At 44.7% G+C, this 14,499-nt stretch overlaps 1 protein-coding gene across 3 annotated transcripts in view; it reads left to right on the plus strand.

Annotated features, from left to right (window-relative positions):
* Window positions 1-14,499, plus strand: part of LOC146868589 (uncharacterized) — a 1,503,661-nt gene that overhangs the window by 371,676 nt on the left and 1,117,486 nt on the right. The gene's annotated exons all lie outside the window — the stretch shown is intronic.

The raw sequence follows: 14,499 nt of genomic DNA on the forward strand, positions 1-14,499 counted from the left end.
ATTACTTTGAGGAACTCGGACTCAGAAATGTGCACTGGTAGATGAAAGACCAGTAAAGGATTCAGGCAATTCTATAAGAGGTTATGTGGGCTTCAATAAAAAAAGGTTAGTATACGTGGTGTATATGCACAACTAGAGAAGGTATTTGGGAAGAGTATGGATTTTCTTGTTTTTGATGAGTTACTTGACATATTGATCTTTGCTATGCAAATTGAATAACTGCTTTCCATGGCGTTTGCCAAATGTAGACAATGTGTGTTTTTTTCTGTCTTTCTAGAAGAAGACCTAAGATTGAAAGGTTTACGCTTTCAAAGATCAAGGCCACGGCTTCAACATTTTTCTCAAAGCCTGTATGTCATATTCTGCTGGTTTCCTGTAACTTGCTCACTACAAGCTAATTTCTTCTTGCACTAACATATATCTGCTCTTCTAATTCTTGCCTTTGTTCTAACCTTTACAGCCTGACCTTTCAAGAAGTACAACCCTCCACTGTCAAGCTCACCTTTCACTCAGTTGCACCCTACTCTTGATTCTGTCGTGGCTACTGCCATGAGGAGATCCCTCTGCTTTTTAGCTGTTTCAAGCCTGTCTCCAGATAAAGAAAGTGAGAAAATAAATCACTTGGTGAGGAAGGTATTACCTTCTGGTAAAACCATTTACCCTAATAAGGGCGGCAGAAACCGAGGCAGTTTTATTAGTGACATTTGCCGGGACAGTTGTAACGAAATAGAAACTTTATTAGAACTTTTACTGTGGAGAAATGGCTCAACATCATCATCATCCGTACTTTTAAAGCTCTAAAACCCTGAAGCACTTCAAGGCTTAGAAGCAAGTGGGTCAGATGACTGGACCAGATGAACTAGGGTTTTAACATTTTCTGAACCTTAGCAGCTACTTCATGGTCCATGGGTGGTCAGAGAGTTCCAGAATAGAACATTTCAAAGTAGACCAGCATGGAAGCTAAACGCTTGCCCTCCAGCATGTGTCACATACACCTTGGGTACAATCAGCAGATGCTTACTGGAGAATTATTGTTGGTGAATATACATTTCATTTAGTCTTAAAGTCCATTGTGTTATTACAATATATCGCCATATGGCCAGGGGTGATGTCTTAGATTTCACCCTGGCCACAGCTGACAGACAACGAATACCTCTGAGCATTGGAGAATGATGTATGTTCCCTTTTAGAAATGTTTGTAACCACTCAGCTGCCGAGTTTTGAAGCATCCGTAATGACTGAATCATGTTTGTGGCAGTGATGGATAGAATATTATAATAATCTAACTTAAACCTGATTTTATCCCTTGGAATTTTAGCCCTTTTTTCCATGGGAAATCTACGAATTCTGAGAAAAAGGTTGATGTACCTTGATGTAGCCATAGGGACATATATGTGTTTTACCAACATATTAATATCTTAATTCCTTATTTAGAGACAAATCTTAAGTGACAACCCAGATTCATACACTCAATATCAATTAGAACAATTAAAGACAGAAACCAGGTCAGAGTAAGATTCTGCACAATTATCAACCAATCACATTTGTAGAGCGCGCTCCTCACCCGCGAGAGTCTCAAGGCGCGGGGGGGTGGGGGGGGGGGGCGCTACTGCTCATGCATCATCATTATGCATCATCAAGTTCTTAAAAGTCACAATCTCCTTAAATTAGGTGTTCAAGTTAAGGTAACCCTTATTGGTGCATTCATCTAAGATTTAACAGACAAAATCATACAGTGAAGGAAGGAAGATTACAGAAGGTACACACTTAAAGGGAGATGAGAGGCATGAATATAATCAATAAATTAATAAAATCTTCGCCCACTGACATAACCAATCAATAATATGTAGTAAACTTGTGTGTCGGTCATAAATCCAATAAAAGAACTCAAATCTGTTTGATTTCGTCTTCCAAGTTATTAATATTGAATGTTACTTTTTGCGAAGAGGCGAAAATAGTCCTTTTGGAAACTTTTTTTAAAAAAACAGAACCATTTTCATTTATGTGTCTTCGTTATGAGTTTTTGGACCCCATTAGTAGGCATCTTGTAAACCACTTCCTTGCTACATTTCACACCAGTGACTATATGCATCCCTTACAAAATATATTTTGTTCATTTAATTTAATTTTAATTAATAAATACAAGGATGATACCCTTTGAGAGAACTGGGTAATATTTTTTCCCCCTGGTTTTGGCTTTACCTTAGTGTGTATTTAGTTTTTGAAGGACTATATTGTTGTTATAGCTCCAAAAATAGAAACTCTCTTTGGATTACTCGAGTTAAACTGATGCACAACTTTTAATGCAACCCCTAAAGGTCAGCTTGGACAAAAGGAAACGTAATATCTTGCGCTCTTTCCCCACTGTCTCCTTAGTCAACAGGAGTGGAAGATCAAAGCTATAAAAAACATTGAAAGTTGACGATCAATTAATCTTCTGAGTTGGCAATTTACTTGGGAAGTCTGTAGTTCTAGATAAGCTGTTTACAAGGTGTTCTTAATAGGCATACTTTTGGTTCTGAAGAGTCACCGAGATGTGCTTGTTAGCTAATGAGAGCCCTCTAAATTAAAATTGTTTGATGAATAAATACCTGGAAAGATAAAGGAGGTGGGGGATCTGTCTCTGCGGGAGAAGAGGCACCTGTCATTAATTACACCATAGCAGGTAAGTGGTTGCATGACTATACTGTGGAAAGTGTTTGGTGTTTTCCTGATTAGACTGTGCCGCCTGAAGCGGTGGGTCCTTGAGAACAATGGTGGGAACTGGGGAGGGCGGGGTGGGAGTAGACAGAGGAAGACAAGTCTGTCCCTAGATACACTGTAAGAAGGCTATCTCCTTGATTGCACAGTGGGACATGAGGGGCTTTTGCTCCTTTCACAGTCTCTCTGAATAACATCCCTGATTACCCTTTGGGAGACGAAGGATCAATGTTGGTTTTATTGTGGAGAGTGAAGTGTCAATATCTGAGATCACTGTTAGTGGTAAATGAGCATTTCCTGATTTCACTTTGAGATTGAGTGGTACATTTCTAATTTCACTATTCAAGATGAGGGATTCAGTATTGGCTTCACATCGGGGGAGGGGGCGGGGCGGGGGGGGGGGGGGTGAAAGGTACAACCATAATTTTACTGCATACAGAAAGCATATTTCCCTAATCACAACATAGGAGATGAGAGGCTCATCTCACAATTTCTGTAAATGTTTAGGTGTATTGTTAAGTGCAGTAAACCATACTGTATTCCAACAAGGTCAACCTTTGAGGGCCATGTAATATGTAATAGTGATTCATCTCGGGGCTGGAGGGTGTAGCAGGATCTATGGGCTATCATTGGAAAAAGTCTCACTTCGGGGACATCAAAGAAACGGGACACTTTGCAGAGCAAGTCATGCAGTAGTCGCACCTCTGTTGACCGGTCACCCTTTCTGATTCCAGGCTGAACTGAAGGCAAAAGTATGTTACTCCACGTTAACCCTATTTGTCTGCTCCACCCGTGTCTCCAATATTATATTGACATTATATTGTAATCTCCTGTTAGGCTCACTCTCCTAGTCTGCCAAAATATCTTGGATTACAATGAATAAACAAGTCCAACAGGGGTCCATGAATGCTGAAACCCTCCCACTTCTCACCTCTTCTTTAAAAGCTATACATTGACTCAATTAAAGTTCCACCAGCAAAGCTTATCCCACATCTGCCCCTTTTATACCTTAAAACGTATTAAGGCCTTACAATCATACAAGATGACTAGGCTTTCCTCATTTGAAAGCTGGCTCGGACTTCCTTTTTTTTCAACTGGGCCATTCCACAGTGGATTGGAGCCTGTGGATTGCAGTGTTTAGGCAAGGGGCTGCTATAGGCACCGCTGTCACCTTCTCCAGCTAACCCAGGAAATTAGAGCAGGTTCAAGGACTTGAGGAAAGAGAGAGAAGATAAAAGAGATGAGCGAAGGAGAGCAGGGCTGCTTTAGGTGACCAGTCTAGCTCCGCTAGCCACCAGATTGCCCCCATTTCATGAGCGCCAAGAGTTTGTGACCGTGGAGGCTCTCTGCATCCACCGTCCCATGGATGCTCTCTGCAGCGCTGTCTAAACCAGAGCCACTTGATTTTCAACACAAATGTATATTTTTTGTGCAGACTAGCCTTCCCAGATTCACCGAATTGCTCATTGCAAATGCTTTTTTACTCTGTTCCTCTCGTTCTCTTTTTCCAGTTTTGCTGTTTTTTTCAGAAACCACAAATTGCAGTGTGTGGTAAAACCACGATTAAAGAATCATTCAACATCAGGAATGTTTCCGTAATTAGAATCTGAGCACTAGGAGGATGGGAATAAAAAGTAAGTTGTTATTCTTCAAATGCATAGGAGGGTATCTCTGTATTCCTAGTTTAGCTAGTGTGCTGATGTAAGGCGGCTATCATTTAGTCTTTCTCTTCCGATACAGTAGCATGTTGGGTCTGCAAAAAAGCCACGTCTTTTCTGATGAGGAGGCACAACAATAGCTCTCTAGCTATGAATATTTGGGCAGTGGTTAGACCGGCCATGTCCACGTTCCCAAGCTCTGGGTGGCCTCTTCTGGGGGACTCATGCATAGGGAAGCAGATCATCTCCAAGCTCTAGGGCTCTACCCCTTGAGTCCAAGCTTTTTAAGAAGAAGCATTACACAAAAGCATCAGACACTGGCGGCCTCCCTGTCATCCATTCATAGTGAGAGACATTTCATAGACTTGGCGACATATGTACTCGCACAGATACACACTCTCCTGTGTTCTGACTCGACTCCTTTGGGGCTAAGGCGTGAGACTGGCGTTGTGCATACAAACACACCATTGTGCTCTGATATGGCTCCTTCGCGACACACCAATGGCAACTGTTGGTGCACACAGTCCCTGCAGGGATCTGCTGTGTCTCCTGGTGTAGAGCACAGGCGTGTGAGATGAGGACTACACACGCTCCTGAACTCAGACAGGTCTTCTCTAGACTCCAGAACTAGTAAATCTGGCAATCCTGCGCATTCCCTCATCTTTTTACAGGCCCAGGCTTACATTTTACCCTGTTCTTCTCTAGGGCTTCCTCTGTCAGATCCCTTTTGTTAGGTTGTCCACCGAGGTCCTGCGTCCCAAACCCATCAAACAAGTTTGGGACAATAAACTTTCCAGCCTTCGTTTACCACCCTACAGGTCCTGCCATTTACCATAGGCCTCGTGCATCTTGTCTAGTTCTTTCCTCCCTGGCAGGCTATTATTCTCGTCCTCCTCTCAAGGCATTTTTCGTATACAGTATATAGACCGGTGCTTGAGGAAAGCTTCTTTTAAGAACAGGGGAATAAAACTAGTGTGTCGGAAACTTGCAAAAGCCATTAAGAGCGCATGTTCCACTCTCCAGTCAGGAGATTCATTTTGATCTACCGACATATTGCCGAGCAAGCTCATTAAGGAGAAGGACCGTACTCGCCAAGACCTGTGATCAGTCGTCGAGCAACATAGTTTCCAGGTCGATTTATGACAAGCACAGAGGCATCCAGCTAACTCATGAAACAAAAACATGCCTCTAATTTCCGGAAGTGATGTGATCTCTGGTTCTACAGCGCCTAACCTTGAGGGGCTGCTGGGGTAGGCAGGTGGTCTGCCATTTTTGTGTAATAAAATCAGTAGTGAGAGCATGGGATTTGTGAGTAATAAAAGAAGTAAAATTCATGACAGGGCGATAATGGGTCTATTTTTGACGCGAAGGGGTGTTGTGGGCCTTCCAGCGCCTGGCAAGTGCTAGAAAATCATTCCATGCACACCCTGGCTTCTCTTTAAGTAAATGGCTGGGAGAGCTGTAATGCTTACAGCTCAGTAACTTGACTCCTAAGACTCGTCGAGTGGTGCAGTTTAAAGGTCGGTCTACAGAGCACACTTTGATGCCAACCCCACACCATTCCCACCATAAAAATACAGTGATTCGTTGGACAGGATCATGTGGTGGTGTGAAACAGTTCATAGCTACGTGTTGGCCACTCTTGCAAAATACTAGGGGTGGGCAGAATTTGCGAAATCCACTTTCGCAAATTATCGCGAAAATGTTTAAAATTATCGCAAACAAGCGGAAATATCGCGAAGATGCGGAATTTTTTTTCCCGCATGTTCGCGAGATTTTCTGCATGGTTGCGGGTCGCCAACTTACCCATGTGGTTGCTCGCGGGCGCGGCCATCTTGTTTTGAGTTGTCTCGCGGTGCATGATCGCGAGAAGAAAGACGTGATCGCGCGACGCATGACATCACTGCGGGCGCGAACTGTCGCGAGACAGCGCAATTGGCTAAAAACAATCCAACATCTCATGGAGAACGCGACCGGATCAAGAAAACTTGTCGGTGAACGCAGGGATTCAGGTAAGGCGATCGCGCGCGCGCAAGAATGTATTATTTCACAGCGCGAGCAAGAAACAAATTATCGCCAAGCTGCGGAAAGCGGAAATTTTGACATTTTTGCGCTCTCCGCGGAACGCGAAAATGTCAAATTATCGCAATTTCCGCGAACGGAACGAAATTTTCGCCCAGGCCTACAAAATACAACATCAAATAAGGCGGGCCTGGGTGGAATGGAATCAGAGGGTTAAGGAGTGAGGGTGAGCCTGGGGGGAATGGAATTTATTTATTTATTGAGTTTTATATAGCGCTGGCTAGACCCGGAGGTATCAGAGCACTTTACATGAGGAAGAAACATTGTTTCAGAACATGGTTACAAAGTTACATCAGTTACTGGAGCTTAGTTACAGGAATTACAAGAGCACAAAAGCATAGCATAAACATGAGGAAAAAAATAGGCAACGGGAGAGAAGATTAGGGGAGAGAGGGAAGGAACAGGGTAGATAAACGGAGAATAATGGAGGGAAGAAGAGGGGGAGGGTGTAGGAGGCACAACGGGGAGACGAGGAAAAACAGTGTCCGACATCCGGCTGGGTAGGTGACGGCCAAGGGATGAACCAGAGCCAAACTCCTCTATAGCTGTGTGGAACAGTTCCACCGGTCATCGGCCAAAGGTTGCTGGGGCTCCGCAGTACATAGAGAAAGGTTATAGTTTCAGCCTAGGGGGGGCATAGTCAAAAGTTCCATCGAAGCTCCCAGCGGTAATGGGATAAAAAAAACAGGCCTCCGCTCTGTGAGACTCCCATGTCACTGTGGACTCTCTCAGAGGGGTCTCTGAGACTCCAGGTCATAAATGCTGGATCCCTCCCCAACAAGGGGAGAAGGAGTGCTTTGGAAAGGGGCCCACTCATAATGGCCATTATTAGAAAATTGGTGTGTCAGATGTCCCCAGAGGCGGCCATCCTAGGGTCAGGCACCCACGCGCAAGTCAGGGCTCTGTGTTCTACTGGCGTGATCCCTGGGGCCGCGTACCCCGGGGGGGTCTCTCCTCTGTTTTGAATATTGGGCAGTGGTATCGGCAAGCTCTGGGCCCCGCTCTTCGACTTCATCAGCGCTGCTGGGCCCACTCCGCTATTTTATGCCTCCTCTTTGACGCTGCTAATCGCCTGTCCTTCTCCTCAGGTCTCAATGTATGATTTGCTGCTTGCTGTCGGCCTGGGGGAAGGCCCCCCGCCTCTCCGGCCTTTCGCTGCTGGCCTTCACCACTGGGACCCTGGGCGTGCTTCCAGGATCCCCGTCGGGGCACTCTCCTATAAAGCCCCTGGGGTGTCCTAGCCTCCAGTATATTCGGGACTCTCTGCAGTGTGGTCTCAATCCTTCGGGCCTTCGTCTCCCCAGGCGCCCGCTTGTATCTCTAAGGCTGCACTCGCTCCGTCGTGCTAAAGGGGAGGGGGAGCCTTCTCTGCCTCCGCCTCAGTTACCGGCCGCTGTCCCTGCCAGTTATCTCAATGCCGCTGCAGTTTGCTTACCTTCTGGGGACCAGTGCTGCGTTCTCCAGGAATTGCCGGTCCGTCCTCTGTTCTCAGCTCGCTTTCACCGGTGGTGGCCAGGGGCTTCCCCCGGACCCACCACAAGGTGTCCCTGGCAGATCTGCACCTGCCTCCTCACCGCTCCTCCGGTTCAGCCATCGGGAGTCCCTGGGCTCTATTTCGGAGCCCGTGACAGGGCGGGAGGGAAGGGAGACACTCTGGGTCTTAGTCGACTGCTGCCCGATCAGTGCTGTTGGCTGAGTTTTCCTCCCAGCTCCGCAATAGCTTCATGGGCGCCACCATCTTGGTTCGCCTCCCGGCCATGGTCGGATTTTGCTCTACTGCTGTTTTCATACCTTTCAAAGCTACTCACGTCTTAGGCTCTGGCTGCGAAGAATGACACCTCAAATACCATACGGAAAAACATTGTCCCAGGGCTGTTTTACAGAGCTATCAATGAGGCATTAAACACTATGTCTAGCCGCCACTCTCTGAAAGCGTCTGATTTCTAGAGCTTTCCAAGATATGGCTCCCCCCTTTCTTTCTCTAGAGGAGGCGATGTGGTGTTACGGCCAAAGCCGCCGACTTTGAAGCTGAGAAACCAGATACGAGTCCAGCCTAGGATCAACATCCTGTGATTCTGGGCAAATCACTGAATCACCCCATTCCCAAAAAGACAGGTTATGATCTGTGTAATGTTACTGGTGCTCCATGACAATCACTCCACTGCCCATGGGGTTGCTGCACAAATAAACAAGCATTGACAAAGCCAAGAGGCCTTGCCTATGCAAGCACTATTGGCTTTGCCAATGTCTACTACTCTCACCACTCCCAATAACAACTTATATTTCTCCTTACTAATCTACCTTTGGGTTCCTGATTAGCGTTCTCCTCGCCAAAAATCGTTTGAACTCCTCCAGTGGTAGTAAGCGCTATACAAATACAATTAAATGTGTTTTAACCATGTTGTACACCAGTGTGGCTGCTGTTCAGCATGGTTAACTGTGAATGGCATAGAGGAGAATGCCATAGAGTGGAGTGTTGTGGAGTGTTGTGGAGTGTTGTGGAGTGTTGTGGAGTGTTGTGGAGTGTTGTGGAGTGTTGTGGAGTGTTGTGAGTTGAGTAGAGAGGAAGGGTGTAGAGTGTATACAGTGGATTGGGACAGAGTGAAGTGGAGTGTTATAGAATGGAGTTGTATAGTGTGGAGGAGAGGCATAAAGTGCTGTAGAGTGGAAGGGCATAAAGTGGAGGGGCACAAAGTGTAGTGGAGTGGCATAGAGTGGAGTAGTGGCATAGAATGGAGTGACATAGAGTGCCGTGGAGTAGCGTAGATGCCGTGGTATAGAGTGGAGTAGAGTTGGAGTTGTGGAGTGGCATAAAGTGTTGTGGAGCAGAGTGTCATAGAGTGGACGGGCATAGAGTGAAGTAAAGTGTTGAGGAGTGTCATAGATTGAAGTGGAGGGTAGTAGAGTGGAGTAAAGTGATATCGAGTGGCATAGAAGGAGTTGCGTAGAGTTGAGTGGAGTGTCATAGAGTGGTTGTTGTACTGTAGAGTGGCATCGAATGGCATAGTGCAGTAGAGCAGAATAGTGTGTCACAGAGTAGAGTGAAGTAAAGTGGTATGAAGTGGCATAGAGAGAGTTGCATAGATTGTCACAGAGTGGAGTAGAGTGACATGGAGTAGAATGGAGTTAAGTGTTAGAGTGGAGTTGCATAGAGTGCTGTGTCATAGAGTGTTGTAGAGTGGAGGGGCGGGTCATGGAGTGCCTTAGAGTGGAGGGGCTTAGCGTAGAGTAGTGTAGAGTGGAGTAACATATTGTGGAGTGTCATACAGATGCATGTCACAGAGTGTCCTAGAATGAAGGGGCATAGGCTGTAGTGGTGTAGATTGGAGTGGCATGTCGTGGAGTGACTTGTTGTGGAGTGTCGTAGAGTGGAATGGATTGTCCTAGAGTAGCGTGTTGTGGAGTAGCGTTGTGCGGAGTATGAATGGTGTGGTAGCGCACTGCCATTATAGACAGCACATTTTCAATTGAGGTGATTATTACATTTGCAGAGACATACAGTTTTACTGATAAAAGTATACTGCGCCCAGCCAATAATATGTGGAAATGTCACCACATAGTGTACTGATTTGTTTTGATCGTATTCAAATGTTTTCTTCACCCAATGCTCAGCTCACAGGGAGTACAGCTATACCAGATAATGCCTTACTGTTTAGCCACATTGTCCTTCATCAAGACACGAGATTGTTCCTCACACCCATGACACATTGCGCCTCACTATCCCATCAGCTTATTCCATACTGCCACTCACATTGCTCCTCACTCACACAGAACTTGCTCCGGCACTAGATTATTCCTCACCACTACAGCAGATAGCTTCACACTGTGACATCAGATTGTACCTCACTACCTCACCTGATTATTTCTTACTGCACCATCAGATTGCCCCTCACTGCTGCATCCAAGCATTCCCAGTGGTGCTGGAACACCTTTCAGTGTGGGGGTCCTGCTATCAATGCTACACCACTGAACTCAAAGGGATTGTGAAAAATCCAAGCGAGTGGTAAGGGTGTAGTATGCAGCTTTTTTAGAACACACTCGCAAATATATTACTAAAGCATGGTGTGGTAGTGACTGTCATTTATAGACCGCACATCCAACATTGAAATGGTCACTACATTTGCAAAGACTTACAGATGTACTGATAAAACTATATAGCACACAAACGGTTATGTGTAGAAATAAGATGTCTGTGAATATTTGTTATTTCTACATTACCAAATAAAGTGTCTTGATTTGTTTTTGATCCTATTAAAATCTTTGTTTCCCTGACACTTCAGAACTACAAAACACTTCTTGGTACTTTCCTAACTGCTGATATATTTTGAAATATTTATACAGTTCAATTTGAATTGAGCCTTGGCAGTGACGCTAAACATCCTGTGATTGTGGGCAAATCCACTTAATCTCCCAGTGGCTAATAAAAATGAATGTGTCCTTGTGTAACGCAACTGGTGCTATGTAAAGCGCTCTGATACCTGATACTGGGTCAAGTTTGTGCTATATAAAACTTTGGGAATGTGTGTGTGTTTGTCTGTCTGTGTGTGTGTGTGTCTGTCTGTCTGTCTGTCTGTCTGTCTGTGTGTGTGTCCGTGTGTGTCTCCCTGCCACATAGTACATTTCAGAAAATCCTCCCACTTTGCAGGTCAAGAAGGAAAAGTTAACTCCAATTTCCATGTTCAAACAATAAGCCACAATTTGTCAGGAGACATAGCCTGACATTTGACCTCTGTCTTTGAAAGCACAACAAAAGCCAAATGTGAATGCATCTTTATTGCTATCTCACCTATCGAACTCCAGCATGGTTACTTTGGGGGTGGGCGGTGGGGGGCCTGCAGCCCTACCCGCAAACCTATTTCCAGCGCCTATGAGTTTTCTTCACTGCTGCACCACATTGTTTCTCATTAATTATCACACCACATTGTTCTTCATTCCTCCTTGTTGCAATGTTAGATTGTTGATTCAGATTGCTCCCCACTATTACCTCATATTTTCTTTTTACTGCTCGATATTGTTATTACCACCTCACATTTCCTTACTGTAGATTGTTCCTCGTGCTGTACCAGATTATTGTGCTGCATCAGATTGTTACTTGCCACAGTGCAGTGTCTTTCCCTGCAACATCACCACCTTATTCTTCACTGCAACATGATTGTTTGTTTAGATTGTTCCCCGCTACTACATCACGAGCCCCCACTGCCACACCATATTGTTCCATGCAGCTTCACCAGATAGCTCCTCACTGCCACCCAGATAGTTCCTCACAACAAACCCTTTCTTGGTCCTCTCTGCCTTAATGAACAAGATACTTACCTTCGGTAATACTTTTTCTAGTGGTTACAGTATCTGCCTGTGCATTCCTCACCTTTTGAATGACCCCTGCGCCAGCATTCCACTGAATTTTTTTTCTAGCTCTCCCAGGTCGACAAGGACATCACAATGGCACGGCTCTGCTCGTGACTCCGTATGACGTCACCGGAGCCACAAGTAGACCTCGCTGGCGTGCTGATGTTAATTCCACCCATTTTTTCTGTGCCTCCGAGGCAAACGAGTGGACCGACAACATAATTGAAGTATACACAGTATTCAATATATACATAAATACACACCGCATAAAGAAAAATGGGACAAGCTAAAGAAACATAGCATTTCCTATAAACCAATAGCAAGGCAATCAAAAGACATAGGGAAACAACCATGTCAAATAACCAATAACTCCTTTGGTATAGGAAGGTGGAGGCGGGTGGGTCAGTGAGGAATCCACAGGCAGATACTGTATCCACCAGAAAAAGCGTTACCGAAGGTAAGTAACTTGTTCTTTTGATTAATACATCTGCCTGTGGATTCCTCACCTTTTGAATTGAATCCCATAGCAGTCCCAATCCCGAAAGCAGGGTGTCCACCAACTCATACCAAAAGATCCTTAAGCACGGAGTGAGCAAAATGGCCGTCCTGACTTACCTCCGAATCCAAGCAGTAATGCTTCGCAAAGGTGTGGTGGGAGGCCCAAGTTGCTGCCTTACAAATGTCAACAACAGGAACACCTCTAGCCAAAGCAGAAGAAGAAGACTTAGCTCTGGTGGAATGAGCTCTAATCCCTTCAGGCAATTCCTTTTTGGCCAAGGCATAGCAGTTGTTGATGCACAAGATGATCTACCTCGAGAGTGTTCGCTTGTGAACAGCTTTGCCCTTCATTCGTCCAATGTAGCCCACAAAGAGCTGATCGTCCAGTCTGAGATCCTTGGTTCTGTCCAGATAGAAACTGACAGCTGTCTTAGGATCCAGAGAAGATAACAACGTAACTGTCAAGAAAAAGGATAGTCCCAGAAAACCGTTACGCGTCGACGGCGCGGAAAAAAGGGAACGAACGTCAGCACGCCGATGAGGTCTACTTGTGGCTCCAGTGATGCCATACGGACTCGCGAGTGGAGTCGTGCCATTGTGATGTCCTCGTCGACGTGGGAGAGTTAGAAAAAAGTTTCCGTGGAATGCCGGCGCAGGGGTAATTCCAAGGCGAGGAATCCACAGGCAGATGTATCCCTCAGAAGCATTGTTTACTCTGTACCACCACATTGTTCCTCACTGCCACATTAGATTGCTCATTCAGATTGTTTATGACTGCTATAACCCATTGGTCCTCACTAACACATCACATTGTTGTACACTGCTGCACCAGATTGGGGCCTCTGCATGACTGTCTGGATGGTCAGTGGATTAGGTTTTGGATGGGAAAAATGCTTAGCTATTCTCGTTTGTGGGAGACAGCCAGCAGAAGGCAGTTTTTACAAGTGTCCTGCCGGAGCACTGGTGTTCATGAGTTGTGGACCGAGAACTGGCAAGCAGTGCTGATAAAGAGTGGAAATCTGTCAGCTTCTGCTTGTAGCAGCTATTCCTGAGTTGGAACGGGCTTCTAGGCTTTGCAAACAGAATCCCAATTTCATGTACTGGTGCAGGTATGTCCTGACAGAAGACAGTGCTGCCTGGTATACTTGCTAGCAAAGTGAGGAATCGGAGATAATGCTGATTAGAGAAAGTAAGCGCTCCCCTCCATGAATAATTGATACTGTGCTAGTTGTGATCTTGGGTCAGAGGGGGAACGGTGATGTTGTTACTTCTCTACCTTGTGCAAATGTTGGGGCCCATGTAACGTTATCTGATGAACCACAATTCAAAACTGAGGCTTTTCAACAAGTCCAAACATTTAAACAACATGAAGCACACTAGGCGCCACAATGAAAACAGAGAATTGTTAAAATTTCAAACCATAAAGTTTATTAAAGGTTAGAAGTTCACAGAAGACAAAGTCAGCAAGTTAATATCAATCAATATATGATGCATCAAATAATATGGAGTTCAACTCAATTAAAGCCATAAAAGAAAGACAAAGTAGCATAGAGTCACATCAAAGGGAAAGGTTTATAAAGTAAATTCTCCCATACAGAGAGAACCCGTAATCCCCTACTCTGCTCTAAACTGAATCGAAAAACGGACAAGGCATCTCTGAACTGTAATCTACTCTGCAGTGGCTTGAATCACACAAGTCTAACATTTGCTACATCTACACACAGTTTCCATTAAATGTACCAATCAGGTTAAAGTGAAATTATACAATTGCTGGCTCATTAGCTGCTCAGGAGCTTCCACAATGCAGCTTTTGTCAGTGTACTTGAAACTTACATTATCTGCAAAAAAGAAAGCCATAAGGACCAGCCTGTTCTCTGCAGGTGATTTTGTGACTATGAAACCAGTAATAACATTCCAAGATTAACACAGTAAAATGAAAACATTTCACATGGGAAAGAAAGCAAAAGAACATTCCATTCGATAATTTAGACTCCAGCTTCTAATATAAAATGTGCAAGAGTCAGAAAGCAAGGTGTCAACTAACGTTAGTCATTTTAAAAGCAGGACTACATTTGCTGTGTTAAATCTAAATATGAATAAAACGTGAATCCTCTCCTACAATTACATTTGTGTCATTGTGTGTTAATGCTGATTAAATGCAAACTTTAAAAAAAATCTTTTTATTAGTAGTTTGCGAATCAGAATCAATGTACAG

This window comes from Triturus cristatus, chromosome 1_2, assembly GCF_964204655.1.
Source record: "Triturus cristatus chromosome 1_2, aTriCri1.1, whole genome shotgun sequence".
Classification (NCBI taxonomy): domain Eukaryota; kingdom Metazoa; phylum Chordata; class Amphibia; order Caudata; family Salamandridae; genus Triturus; species Triturus cristatus.